Source organism: Chiloscyllium plagiosum, unplaced genomic scaffold (genome assembly GCF_037043375.1).
Source record: "Chiloscyllium plagiosum isolate Xiang-an unplaced genomic scaffold, Cpla_swu_hap1 HiC_scaffold_33, whole genome shotgun sequence".
NCBI classification, from domain to species: Eukaryota; Metazoa; Chordata; class Chondrichthyes; order Orectolobiformes; family Hemiscylliidae; genus Chiloscyllium; species Chiloscyllium plagiosum.
The window spans coordinates 27,947,968-27,959,627 of record NW_028270171.1 but is presented as its reverse complement, the minus strand read 5'-3'; the positions used below and the strand labels follow the sequence as shown (position 1 = coordinate 27,959,627).

The window sequence follows — 11,660 nt, the reverse complement described above, 5'->3', positions numbered from 1 at the left end:
TGATGGTTCTGGTGTGACTTGTGTCTGTAATGATGGTTCTGGTGTGACTTGTGTCTGTAATGATGGTTCTGGTGTGACTTGTGTCTGTAATGATGGTTCTGGTCTGACTTGTGTCTGTAATGATGGTTCTGGTCTGACTTGTGTCTGTAATGATGGTTCTGGTGTGACTTGTGTCTGTAATGATGGTTCTGGTGTGACTTGTGTCTGTAATGATGGTTCTGGTGTGACTCCTGTCTGTAATGATGGCTCTGGTGTGACTTGTGTCTGTAATGATGGTTCTGGTGTGACTTGTGTCTGTAATGATGGTTCTGGTGTGACTTGTGTCTGTAATGATGGTTCTGGTCTGACTTGTGTCTGTAATGATGGTTCTGGTCTGACTTGTGTCTGTAATGATGGTTCTGGTCTGACTTGTGTCTGTAATGATGGTTCTGGTGTGACTTGTGTCTGTAATGATGGTTCTGGTGTGACTTGTGTCTGTAATGATGGTTCTGGTGTGACTTGTGTCTGTAATGATGGTTCTGGTGTGACTTGTGTCTGTAATGATGGTTCTGGTCTGACTTGTGTCTGTAATGATGGCTCTGGTGTGACTTGTGTCTGTAATGATGGTTCTGGTGTGACTTGTGTCTGTAATGATGGTTCTGGTCTGACTTGTGTCTGTAATGATGGTTCTGGTGTGACTTGTGTCTGTAATGATGGTTCTGGTCTGACTTGTGTCTGTAATGATGGTTCTGGTGTGACTTGTGTCTGTAATGATGGTTCTGGTGTGACTTGTGTCTGTAATGATGGTTCTGGTGTGACTTGTGTCTGTAATGATGGTTCTGGTGTGACTTGTGTCTGTAATGATGGTTCTGGTGTGACTTGTGTCTGTAATGATGGTTCTGGTGTGACTCCTGTCTGTAATGATGGTTCTGGTCTGACTTGTGTCTGTAATGATGGTTCTGGTGTGACTTGTGTCTGTAATGATGGTTCTGGTGTGACTTGTGTCTGTAATGATGGTTCTGGTGTGACTTGTGTCTGTAATGATGGTTCTGGTGTGACTTGTGTCTGTAATGATGGTTCTGGTGTGACTTGTGTCTGTAATGATGGTTCTGGTGTGACTTGTGTCTGTAATGATGGTTCTGGTCTGACTTGTGTCTGTAATGATGGCTCTGGTATGACTTGTGTCTGTAATGATGGCTCTGGTATGACTTGTGTCTGTAATGATGGTTCTGGTGTGACTTGTGTCTGTAATGATGGTTCTGGTGTGACTTGTGTCTGTAATGATGGTTCTGGTGTGACTTGTGTCTGTAATGATGGTTCTGGTGTGACTTGTGTCTGTAATGATGGTTCTGGTGTGACTTGTGTCTGTAATGATGGTTCTGGTGTGACTTGTGTCTGTAATGATGGTTCTGGTGTGACTTGTGTCTGTAATGATGGTTCTGGTCTGACTTGTGTCTGTAATGATGACTCTGGTCTGACTTGTGTCTGTAATGATGGTTCTGGTGTGACTTGTGTCTGTAATGATGGTTCTGGTCTGACTTGTGTCTGTAATGATGGTTCTGGTGTGACTTGTGTCTGTAATGATGGTTCTGGTGTGACTTGTGTCTGTAATGATGAATACTGAACACAGGCAGTTGTTCCTTGGATCTTTGCAGACACAGTGTCGTCAGGAGACGTTGGGAATTCTGGAGCTTTTCAGGATAATAACAGGAACTCTGGACACTAATCCATCCAAAAGAGGTTTCACTGAAAGATGGAGATTGAGTTGGATAGCTTGGTTGTAGCCCAAATGAAATCCAACCATCATCGAAACAAAACCTGATTCCTTACAGCCATAAATCCAGGGACGTCATTTCCTGCAAATAAGTCCAAGCAATGAGCTTAAACAATGTGACTTCCAAGCCGTGTCTCTGAAAGAATGGGCCAATGATCCTCTGAGTGACCACTTTCAAAATAAACAGTCCAGGAATCTCCTCAGTGTTGGGAATTGTCCACAATCCCTTTAAACGTGAATTCTAAAAAAAATGAAATGGCTTCAGTGATGACACCAACGGGTGGCATCTCCATGGCAATGCCTTTGCAAATCAGACTCCATTTGCCAACCATTCAGCACTCCTCCAAATGAATAGCCTGACTTGCAAGGAGAGTTTGAGAAGTTTCAAGAGAACGAGGAAAGGTTTAATTCAGGTGTACAAGATATTAAAGGGGATTTACAAAGTAGATGTAGAAAGGATGAGGGGGCAATTGAAAATGAGAGGTCAAAGTGTGAGGATAAGGGATGGTAGATGTGAAACAAAGATGAAAAGAAATTACTTCCCTCAGAGGATCATGAATCGTTGAAATTCACAATCCCAGACTGTGGGGGATTCTGGAACACTGAGTAAATTTAAGGAGGTGACAGACTTAATTGCTCATGGGTATGGACCATGGTAGGAAAGTAGAGTTGGATCATCGAATCCCTCCAGAGTGGAAACAGGCCATTTTGGCCCAACAAGTCCACACCGATCCTCCGAAGAGTATCCAATCCAGGCCCATTCCCCAACCCAGTTACCTTACATTTCCCCGACCTAACCAACGCATTCCTGAACTCTATGGGCAGGTTCCCATGGCCAATTCACCTGACCCTGCACATCTTTGGACTGTGGGAGGAAACAGGAGCACCCGGAGGAAACCCACGCAGACACGGGGAGAAGGTGCAAACTCCACACAGACAGTCACCCGAGGTGGAGATGATTGTATTAAATGATGGAGCAGTTTCGAGGGGCTGAATGGCCTCCCACTTCTTACTCTCATGCGGAATAAAAGCGAACTGCCCTGTGAATTGGTATTCTTGGAAATTTGGAGACAGTGATGACTGCAGATGCTGGAGATCAGAGTTGAGAGTGTGTTGCTGGAAAAGCGCAGCAGGTCAGGCAGCATCCAAGGAGCAGGAGAATCGACGTTTTAGGCTGGAGCCCTTCATCAGGAATGACATTACTAATGAAGGGCTTTTGCCTGAAACATCAATTTTCCTGCTCCTCGGATGCTGCCTGACCTGCCGTGCTTTCCCAGCAACACACTCTCAACTCTTGGAAAAGACCCTAATGAACGCAAGATGAGGAACTTCAACAAAACGGGTCTTTTTCTGAGCAATACTCAAAGTGACATTTTCTCAAGTCACGGAACAAGAGATCTTAAATAAAAACAGAAATTGCTGGAAAAACTCAGCAGGCCTGGCAGCATCTGTGGAGAGAAAGCAGACTTTTGAATTAAATGACTTTTGGAAATTCGGCAGTTGTATGTGCCGTTAATAATCTCTCAGGAATAATTCAACACAACCCTCAAAGTCCCCAGCGGTGGCACGATGGCTCAGGGGTTAGCACTACTGCCTCATGGGACCTGGGTTCGATTCCAGCCTCGGGTGACTCTCAGTGTGGTGGGTGCATGTTCTCCATGCGTCTGCGTGGGTTTCCTCCCGGTGCTCCAGTTTCCTCCCACAGTCCAAAGATGTACAATGTAGGTGGATTGGCCGTGCCAAATTGTCCGGTGGTCTACAGGTTAGGAGGGTTAGCCATGGTTAAAAACCCCATGCGGAGCCATGGAGATGGGGTGTGGGAGTGGATGGGGTTCTCTTTGGAGAGTCGGTGCAAACTCAATGGGCCCAATGGCCTCTTTCTGTACTGAAGGGATTCAATGATCTTCAGCTGCTTCATCAATGACCTTCCCTCCATCAAAAGTGGGGACGTTGGTCAATAGCTGCATAATGATCAGCACCATTTGCAATACCTCAGAACATGGAAGCAGTCCATGCCTGAACGCAACTAGATCTGGACAGTACCTAGGTTTGGGCTGATGCTCAACAAGTGACATCGGCAAGTACTACACAAACACCAGGCAATGATCACTTCCAACAAGGTAAACATCTAACCACTGCCCCATGGCATTCAATGGTGTTACCATCACTGTACCCCACTCTCCCCATCCTGGGGTTACCATTGACCAGAAACTCAACAGGACCCGCCATATGAATGGCTACAAGAAGAGGTCAGAGGCAAGGAATACTGCAGTGAGGAACTCATCTGCTGATTCCTAACACCCACTTACCAATTCCCTTCAAATATGTTCTTTGTTTATCAACCCTCTTGGGATTGTTGTTTAATTTCACAGACAGCGAGTGAGTGTTCAAGTGATGATGACACTAACCACACTAACTAACAGTGTGGAAACAGGCCTTTCGGCCCAACAAGACCACACTGACCCTTGGAAGAGTTACCCACCCAGACACATTCCCCTATATCTACCCCTGACTAATACACTTAACCTTCACAACCCTGAACAGGGTGGGCTATTGATCACGGCCAATTCACCTGACCTGCACATCTTTGGACTGTGGGAGGAAACCGGAGCACCCGGAGGAAACCCACGCAGACACGGGGAGAACGTACAAACTCCACACAGACAGTCGCCCGAGGCGGGAATCGAACCTGGGTCCCTGGTGCTGTGAGGCAGCAGTGCTAACCACTGAGCCACCGTGCCGCCCAATGAACCTCAATCATTCAGGGAACCCACAGCAGGTCAGTAAAGAGCAGGCCATCCTGGGCCACTCTGTCCCCCCCCCATATCACTCAGACTGAAAGACTTGACAAATAACAAGGTCACCCTTTGCTGCAATGACTTCCTCCACAAACAGGGCCAGCTGTGGGGTGTGGAGCTCTGAGTGAGGGAGTACGGTACCCCTACCTGCCGAGGACCTGTGACTGTCCGGAAAAATGATTGCCTGGTCCAGCAGTGACCTTTGTCCTTTTCTGTTTTCGCTCTAACCCAAGGAGAGCTGTTCCCTCTCACTTTGTTAACGGTAAATCTATCCATAAAACTCATCACACTTCTTTCTCCTGCTACACCTTTAAAGTAAACACCTTTTCAGATTATTAAAATACTTCAGGGCCACTGTTTGCCTCCCTGGAGCAGTTTGATTCTGTGCATGATCTTTACACATGCAGAAGGCATCGCCTACCTGTACAAGACATTTACACATACTTGAGACACTGGGAGGGTCCGATAACTGAACAGACCCCCATTTCCCTTCAGCAGGAAGCCCTCAGACAGGGGTCTTTCCCCACTGCCCCTAGGCAGCAGCTGCCCCAAGCTTCAGTGCGCCCCTCAGCACGTAGTCCTGGACCTTGGAAGGTGTCAGTCTGTAACACTCGGTCAGGGTCAGCTCCTTGCTCTGGAAGACCAACACGTTTCGGGCAGATCAAAGAGCGTCTCTCACTGAGTTGATGGTCCTCCAGGCGCAGTCGGTGTTTGTCTCGGTGTGTGTCCCGGGGAACAGACCGTAGAGCACAGAGTCCCGCCTCACGGAGCTGCTCGGGACGAGCCTCAACACAACCCACTGCATCTCTCTCCAGACTTCCTTCACAAAGGCCCATTCCACAAGGAGATGTGTGACAGTCTCTACCCCCCACCCCCCACAGCCACTTCGAGGGCAGCGTGCGGTGGCACAGACCGACCGGGCGTACATGAAGGATCTGACAGGCAGTGCCCTTCTCCCCACCAGCCGAGTGATGTCGTGGGGCTTGTTGGAAAGTTCTGGTGATGGGACATTCTGCCGAATGACTTTGACAGTCTGCCCAGGGAACAACCCGACAGGATCCACCCTCTCCTTTTCCCACAGGGTCTCGAGGACACTACGGCTGACCCACCTCCTGATGGACGTGTGGTCAAAGGGGGTTTCTCTTTGCAGGTTTCTCCGTGAGGGACAGGTGATACGGAACGGTCCAACTGCTTGGACTGGTCTGGGGGGGGGGCCAAGATAAATCGAGGCAAGAGTGAGGCCCTGTTCTTTGGGAACTGGGCCGACCAATCAGTTATCCCCATCACCGTCAGGAATGATTAACTGAAGGTGCTGGGAATATTTCAGAGGGACCAAGGCGTGCAGATTATCGTGGGAGGAGTGCATCGCCAAGGTGAGGCAGAAACTGTTTATGGGAGCACTGCTCTCTCCCAGCTCCATGGAAAGTCCGACCAATCGGGTGTGAGATACTCTCAGTGTCATTGCATGGGGCTCAGGTCAGTCTCATTCCATAAGCCCCACCCCCAGCTCACAGAGACACCATTCCCCCTCTCAGGGTCACCGCTCCCCCCTCCCCCCATGTCTCGGGGTCACCGCTCGGCCCGACCCCGTGTCTCGGGGTCACCGCTAACCCCACCCCCCGTGTCTCGGGGTCACCACTCCCCACCCCACCCCTCTCAGGGTCATTGCTGCCTATCCCTGGAGTTGACAGGGTCACCTCTATCACACTGAGCTCTGAGCCATTCCCTTCCCCAAGTTTTGACGATGCCCCCTCCCCTCAGACAAGTTCCACCCACTCCCCACCCATTGTCCTTTCCTGTGTTTCGATGAACCCTCAACCTTTCAAATCCAGGGAACACTTACCAGGTCAAAACAACCGCTGAAGTGGGCTGCGATCGCTTACTGGCCCCAGAGTTCTTCAGAGAAGACCACTCACCCCGATGACCCTCAGCAGAAATGGGCAGAAAGGAATTTCTCTCGAAAATAGGAGCTCACAAATGTCGCAATGGGGGATGGGGAGAGAGAGAGAGAGAGAGATAAAGAGAGAGAATGGTATTATGTTCTGATTGGTGAGTGGTGGGTTGTTGGCATTCCTTGATGGGTCGAATGGTCTGCTCCTGTCCTGTGCCTGAGAGGATTGACATTGCTGGGGAAGGGCTTGGTCTGATGTTGAGACCTTACACTGAATGGGGCAAGATGGGGTGAGGGGGAAGGGAAGGAGGAGGTAAAGTGTGGAGGGGGGGGGGGTGGGAGACAGAGAGGGAGGAGAGAATAGATCAGGGACATGGGGGGGGCATGTGTGAGAGTGCGGGGGCAAGCAAGACGGGCAGGAGAAAGATGCAGGGGGTAAGAGGGCAGGATGCGGTAGGAGAGGAGAGACAACATGTAGAAGGGAGGACAAGTGGGCAAGAAAGGGAAGGAGAGGGGAGAGGAGGGGGCAGGGGTGGGGGAGGTGGGAGGCAGGAAAAGGAGAGGGGCTGTGGAGGGAAGGTGGTGGAGAGAGAGGGTCCAGGTGGAGAAATGGGGCAAGAGGAGAAGGGGCAGTAGGGGGCAGGGGAGGAGGAGGCACATGAAGGAGAGAGGGGGCAGGAAAAGAGGGAGGCAGGAGGAGGAAGGGGCAGGGGGCAGTAGGAGATGGAGGGGGCAGTAGGAGATGGAGGGGAGGAGGGCAGTAGGAGATGGAGGGAGCAGGAGGGCAGTAGGAGGAGGAGGAGGGCAGTAGGAGATGGAGGAGGGCAGTAGGAGGTGGAGGGGGAGGGGGCAGTAGGAGGTGGAGGAGGGCAGTAGGAGGTGGAGGGGGAGGAGGGCAGTAGGAGGTGGAGAGGGAGGAGGGCAGTAGGAGGTGGAGGGGGAGGAGGGCAGTAGGAGGTGGAGGGGGAGGAGGGCAGTAGGAGGTGGAGGGGGAGGAGGGTAGTAGGAGGTGGAGGGGGAGGAGGGCAGTAGGAGGTGGAGGGGGAGGAGGGTAGTAGGAGGTGGAGGGGGAGGAGGGCAGTAGGAGGTGGAGGGGGAGGAGGGCAGTAGGAGGTGGAGGGGGGGAGGGCAGTAGGAGGTGGAGGGGGAGGAGGGCAGTAGGAGGTGGAGGGGGAGGAGGGTAGTAGGAGGTGGAGGGGGAGGAGGGCAGTAGGAGGTGGAGGGGGAGGAGGGCAGTAGGAGGTGGAGAGGGAGGAGAGCAGTAGGAGGTGGAGGGGGGGGAGGGCAGTAGGAGGTGGAGGGGGAGGAGGGCAGTAGGAGGTGGAGGGGGAGGAGGGTAGTAGGAGGGGGAGGGGGAGGAGGGCAGAAGGAGGTGGAGGGGGAGGAGGGCAGTAGGAGGTGGAGGGGGAGGAGGGCAGTAGGAGGTGGAGGGGGAGGAGGGCAGTAGGAGGTGGAGGGGGAGGAGGGCAGTAGGAGGTGGAGGGGGAGGAGGGCAGTAGGAGGTGGAGGTGGAGGGGGGCAGTAGGTGGTGGAGGGGGAGGAGGGCAGTAGGAGGTGGAGGGGGAGGAGGAGGAGGGCAGTAGGAGGTGGAGGGGGAGGAGGGCAGTAGGAGGTGGAGGGGGAGGAGGGCAGTAGGAGGTGGAGGGGGAGGAGGGCAGTAGGAGGTGGAGGTGGAGGGCAGTAGGAGGTGGAGGGGGAGGAGGGCAGTAGGAGGTGGAGGTGGAGGAGGGCAGTAGGAGGTGGAGGTGGACAGTAGGAGGTGGAGGGGAGGAGGGCAGTAGGAGGTGGAGGTGGAGGTGGAGGGGGAGGAGGGCAGTAGGAGGTGGAGGTGGAGGGGGAGGAGGGCAGTAGGAGGTGGAGGTGGAGGGGGAGGAGGGCAGTAGGAGGTGGAGGTGGAGGGGAGGAGGGCAGTAGGAGGTGGAGGTGGAGGTGGAGGGGGAGGAGGGCAGTAGGAGGTGGAGGTGGAGGGGGAGGAGGGCAGTAGGAGGTGGAGGTGGAGGGGGAGGAGGGCAGTAGGAGGTGGAGGTGAAGGGGAGGAGGGCAGTAGGAGGTGGAGGGGGAGGAGGGCAGTAGGAGGTGGAGGGGGAGGAGGGCAGTAGGAGGTGGAGGGGGAGGAGGGCAGTAGGAGGTGGAGGGGGAGGAGGGCAGTAGGAGGTGGAGGGGGAGGAGGGCAGTAGGAGGTGGAGGGGGAGGAGGGCAGTAGGAGGTGGAGGGGGAGGAGGGCAGTAGGAGGTGGAGGTGGAGGAGGGCAGTAGGAGGTGGAGGGGGAGGAGGGCAGTAGGAGGTGGAGGGGGAGGACGGCAGTAGGAGGTGGAGGGGGAGGAGGGCAGTAGGAGGTGGAGGGGGAGGACGGCAGTAGGAGGTGGAGGGGGAGGAGGGCAGTAGGAGGTGGAGGGGGAGGAGGGCAGTAGGAGGTGGAGGGGGAGGACGGCAGTAGGAGGTGGAGGTGGACAGTAGGAGGTGGAGGTGGAGGGGGAGGAGGGCAGTAGGAGGTGGAGGTGGAGGTGGAGGGGGAGGAGGGCAGTAGGAGGGGGAGGGGGAGGAGGGCAGTAGGAGGTGGAGGGGGAGGACGGCAGTAGGAGGTGGAGGGGGAGGAGGGCAGTAGGAGGTGGAGGGGGAGGAGGGCAGTAGGAGGTGGAGGGGGAGGAGGGCAGTAGGAGGTGGAGGGGGAGGGCAGTAGGAGGTGGAGGTGGAGGGGGAGGAGGGCAGTAGGAGGTGGAGGTGAAGGGGAGGAGGGCAGTAGGAGGTGGAGGGGGAGGAGGGCAGTAGGAGGTGGAGGGGGAGGAGGGCAGTAGGAGGTGGAGGGGGACAGTAGGAGGTGGAGGGGGAGGAGGGCAGTAGGAGGTGGAGGTGGAGGTGGAGGGGGAGGAGGGCAGTAGGAGGTGGAGGTGGAGGGGAGGAGGGCAGTAGGAGGTGGAGGTGGAGGGGAGGAGGGCAGTAGGAGGTGGAGGTGGAGGGGAGGAGGGCAGTAGGAGGTGGAGGTGAAGGGGAGGAGGGCAGTAGGAGGTGGAGGGGGAGGAGGGCAGTAGGAGGTGGAGGTGGAGGTGGAGGGGGAGGAGGGCAGTAGGAGGTGGAGGTGAAGGGGAGGAGGGCAGTAGGAGGTGGAGGGGGAGGAGGGCAGTAGGAGGTGGAGGTGAAGGGGGAGGAGGGCAGTAGGAGGTGGAGGTGGAGGAGGGCAGTAGGAGGTGGAGGTGGAGGAGGGCAGTAGGAGGTGGAGGGGGAGGAGGGCAGTAGGAGGTGGAGGGGGAGGAGGGCAGTAGGAGGTGGAGGTGAAGGGGAGGAGGGCAGTAGGAGGTGGAGGTGGAGGAGGGCAGTAGGAGGTGGAGGGGGAGGAGGGCAGTAGGAGGTGGAGCAGCAGTTCGGGATTGAGCTGGGAATCCGAGCTGAGGCAGACAGCTCCGAGAGGGAGGGAGTGTGAGAGGGAGGGAGTGTGAGAGGGAGGGAGTGTGAGAGGGAGTGTGGAGGAGAAAAAAATCCCCGATCCATGGCGATCACGTGACGCTGGGAAGGTTGGAGGGGGATAGAGGGAAGGAGACAGAGAGAGAGAAGGAGAAGAGGAGCGGGCTCGGAGCGAGGAGGCGCCGGGACGGAGGGTGAGTACGAGCCCGCGGGCTGCCTCATGCTGCCGGCCCCCGGCCCCCGGCCCCCAGACCCCGGCCCCCGGGACCCAGGGCTCAGGGCTCGGCCAGCGCCTCCACCTCCACCTGGAGGCCAGGCCCCGGGATCCGCGCTCGGATACAATGTAACAAATCCCGGGGCCGCCGATACAATGTAACCGAGAAAATGGATACTACAGGCCCCAGGGCTCAGGGAGAGGGGGAGGGGGAGGGGGATAGGGGGAGGGGGAGGGAGAGGGGGATAGGGGGATAGGGGGAGGGGGAGGGAGAGGGGGAAGGGGGAGGAGTGGGGGATAGAGAGAGGGGGAGGGATAGAGGAAGGGAGAGGGGATAGGGAGGGATAGGGGGAGGGGGATTAGGGGAGGGGGATAGGGGGAGGGAGAGGGAGAGGGGGTTAGAGAGGGGGATAGGGGAGGGGGATGGGGGGGGACGGGGATGGGGCGGAGAGGGGGATAGGGGGAGGGGGATAGGGGAGGGAGAGGGGGATAGGGGGAGGGGGATAGGGGGACGGAGAGGGGGATAGGGGTAGGGGGATAGGGGGACGGAGAGGGGGGTAGGGGGATAGGGGAAGGGAGAGGGGGATAGGGGAAGGGAGAGGGGGTTAGGGGGAGGGATAGGGGGATGGGGATAGGGGAGGGAGGGAGATAGGGGATGGGATAGGGGAGGGAGGGAGATAGAGGGAGCTGGATAGAGGGAGGGAGGGAGGGGATAGAGGGAGAGGGGGAGGGAGGGAGGGGGATAGAGGGAGAGAGGGAGGGGGATAGAAGGAGAGAGGGAGGGGGATAGAGGGAGAGAGGGATAGAGGGAGAGAGGGAGGGAGGGGGATAGAGGGAGGGAGGGAGGGGGATAGAGGGATAGAGGGAGGGAGGGAGGGGGATAGAGGGATAGAGGGAGGGGGATAGAGGGAGGGGGGAGAGGGGGAGGGGGATAGAGGGAGGAGGGAGAAGGGGAGGGGGATAGAGGGAGGAGGGAGAGGGAGGAGGGGATAGAGGGAGGAGGGAGGAGGGAGGGGAGAGGGAGGAGGAGGAAGGAGGGGGAGGGGGATAGAGGGAGGAGGGGGAGCGGGGAAGAGGGAGGAGGGGGAGCGGGGAAGAGGGAGGAGGGGGAGGGGGATAGAGGGAGGAGGGGGATAGAGGGAGGAGGGAGGAGGGGGGAGAGGGAGGAGGGGGAGAGGGAGGAGGTGGAGGGAGAGGGAGGAGGGAGAGGGAGGAGGGGGATAGAGGCAGGAGGGGGAGGGAGGAGGGGGATAGAGGGAGGAGGGGGATGGAGGGAGGGAGGGGGAGAGGGGGAGGGAGAGAGAGGGGGGGAGAGAGGAGGGAGAGGGGCGGGAGGGGGGGAGAGGGGGAGGGGGAGAGGGGAGGGAGAGGGGAGGGAGGGGGGGGAGAGGAGGAGGGGGATAGAGAGGAGGGGGAGGGAGAGAGGGGGGAGGGAGGGGATAGAGGAGAGAGGGAGGGAGGGGGATAGAGGGAGAGAGGGAGGGGGATAGAAGGAGAGAGGGAGGGGGATAGAGGGAGAGAGGGAGAGAGGGAGAGAGGGAGGGAGGGGGATAGAGGGAGGGAGGGGGATAGAGGGAGGGAGGGGGATAGAGGGATAGAGGGAGG

The 11,660-nt window shown here is 56.7% G+C and overlaps 1 pseudogene; it reads right to left on the bottom strand.

The window, feature by feature from the left end:
• Positions 1–5,083: 5,083 nt before the first annotated feature.
• On the bottom strand, positions 5,084–5,835 carry LOC148141457 (uncharacterized; annotated as a pseudogene).
• Positions 5,836–11,660: the final 5,825 nt, after the last annotated feature.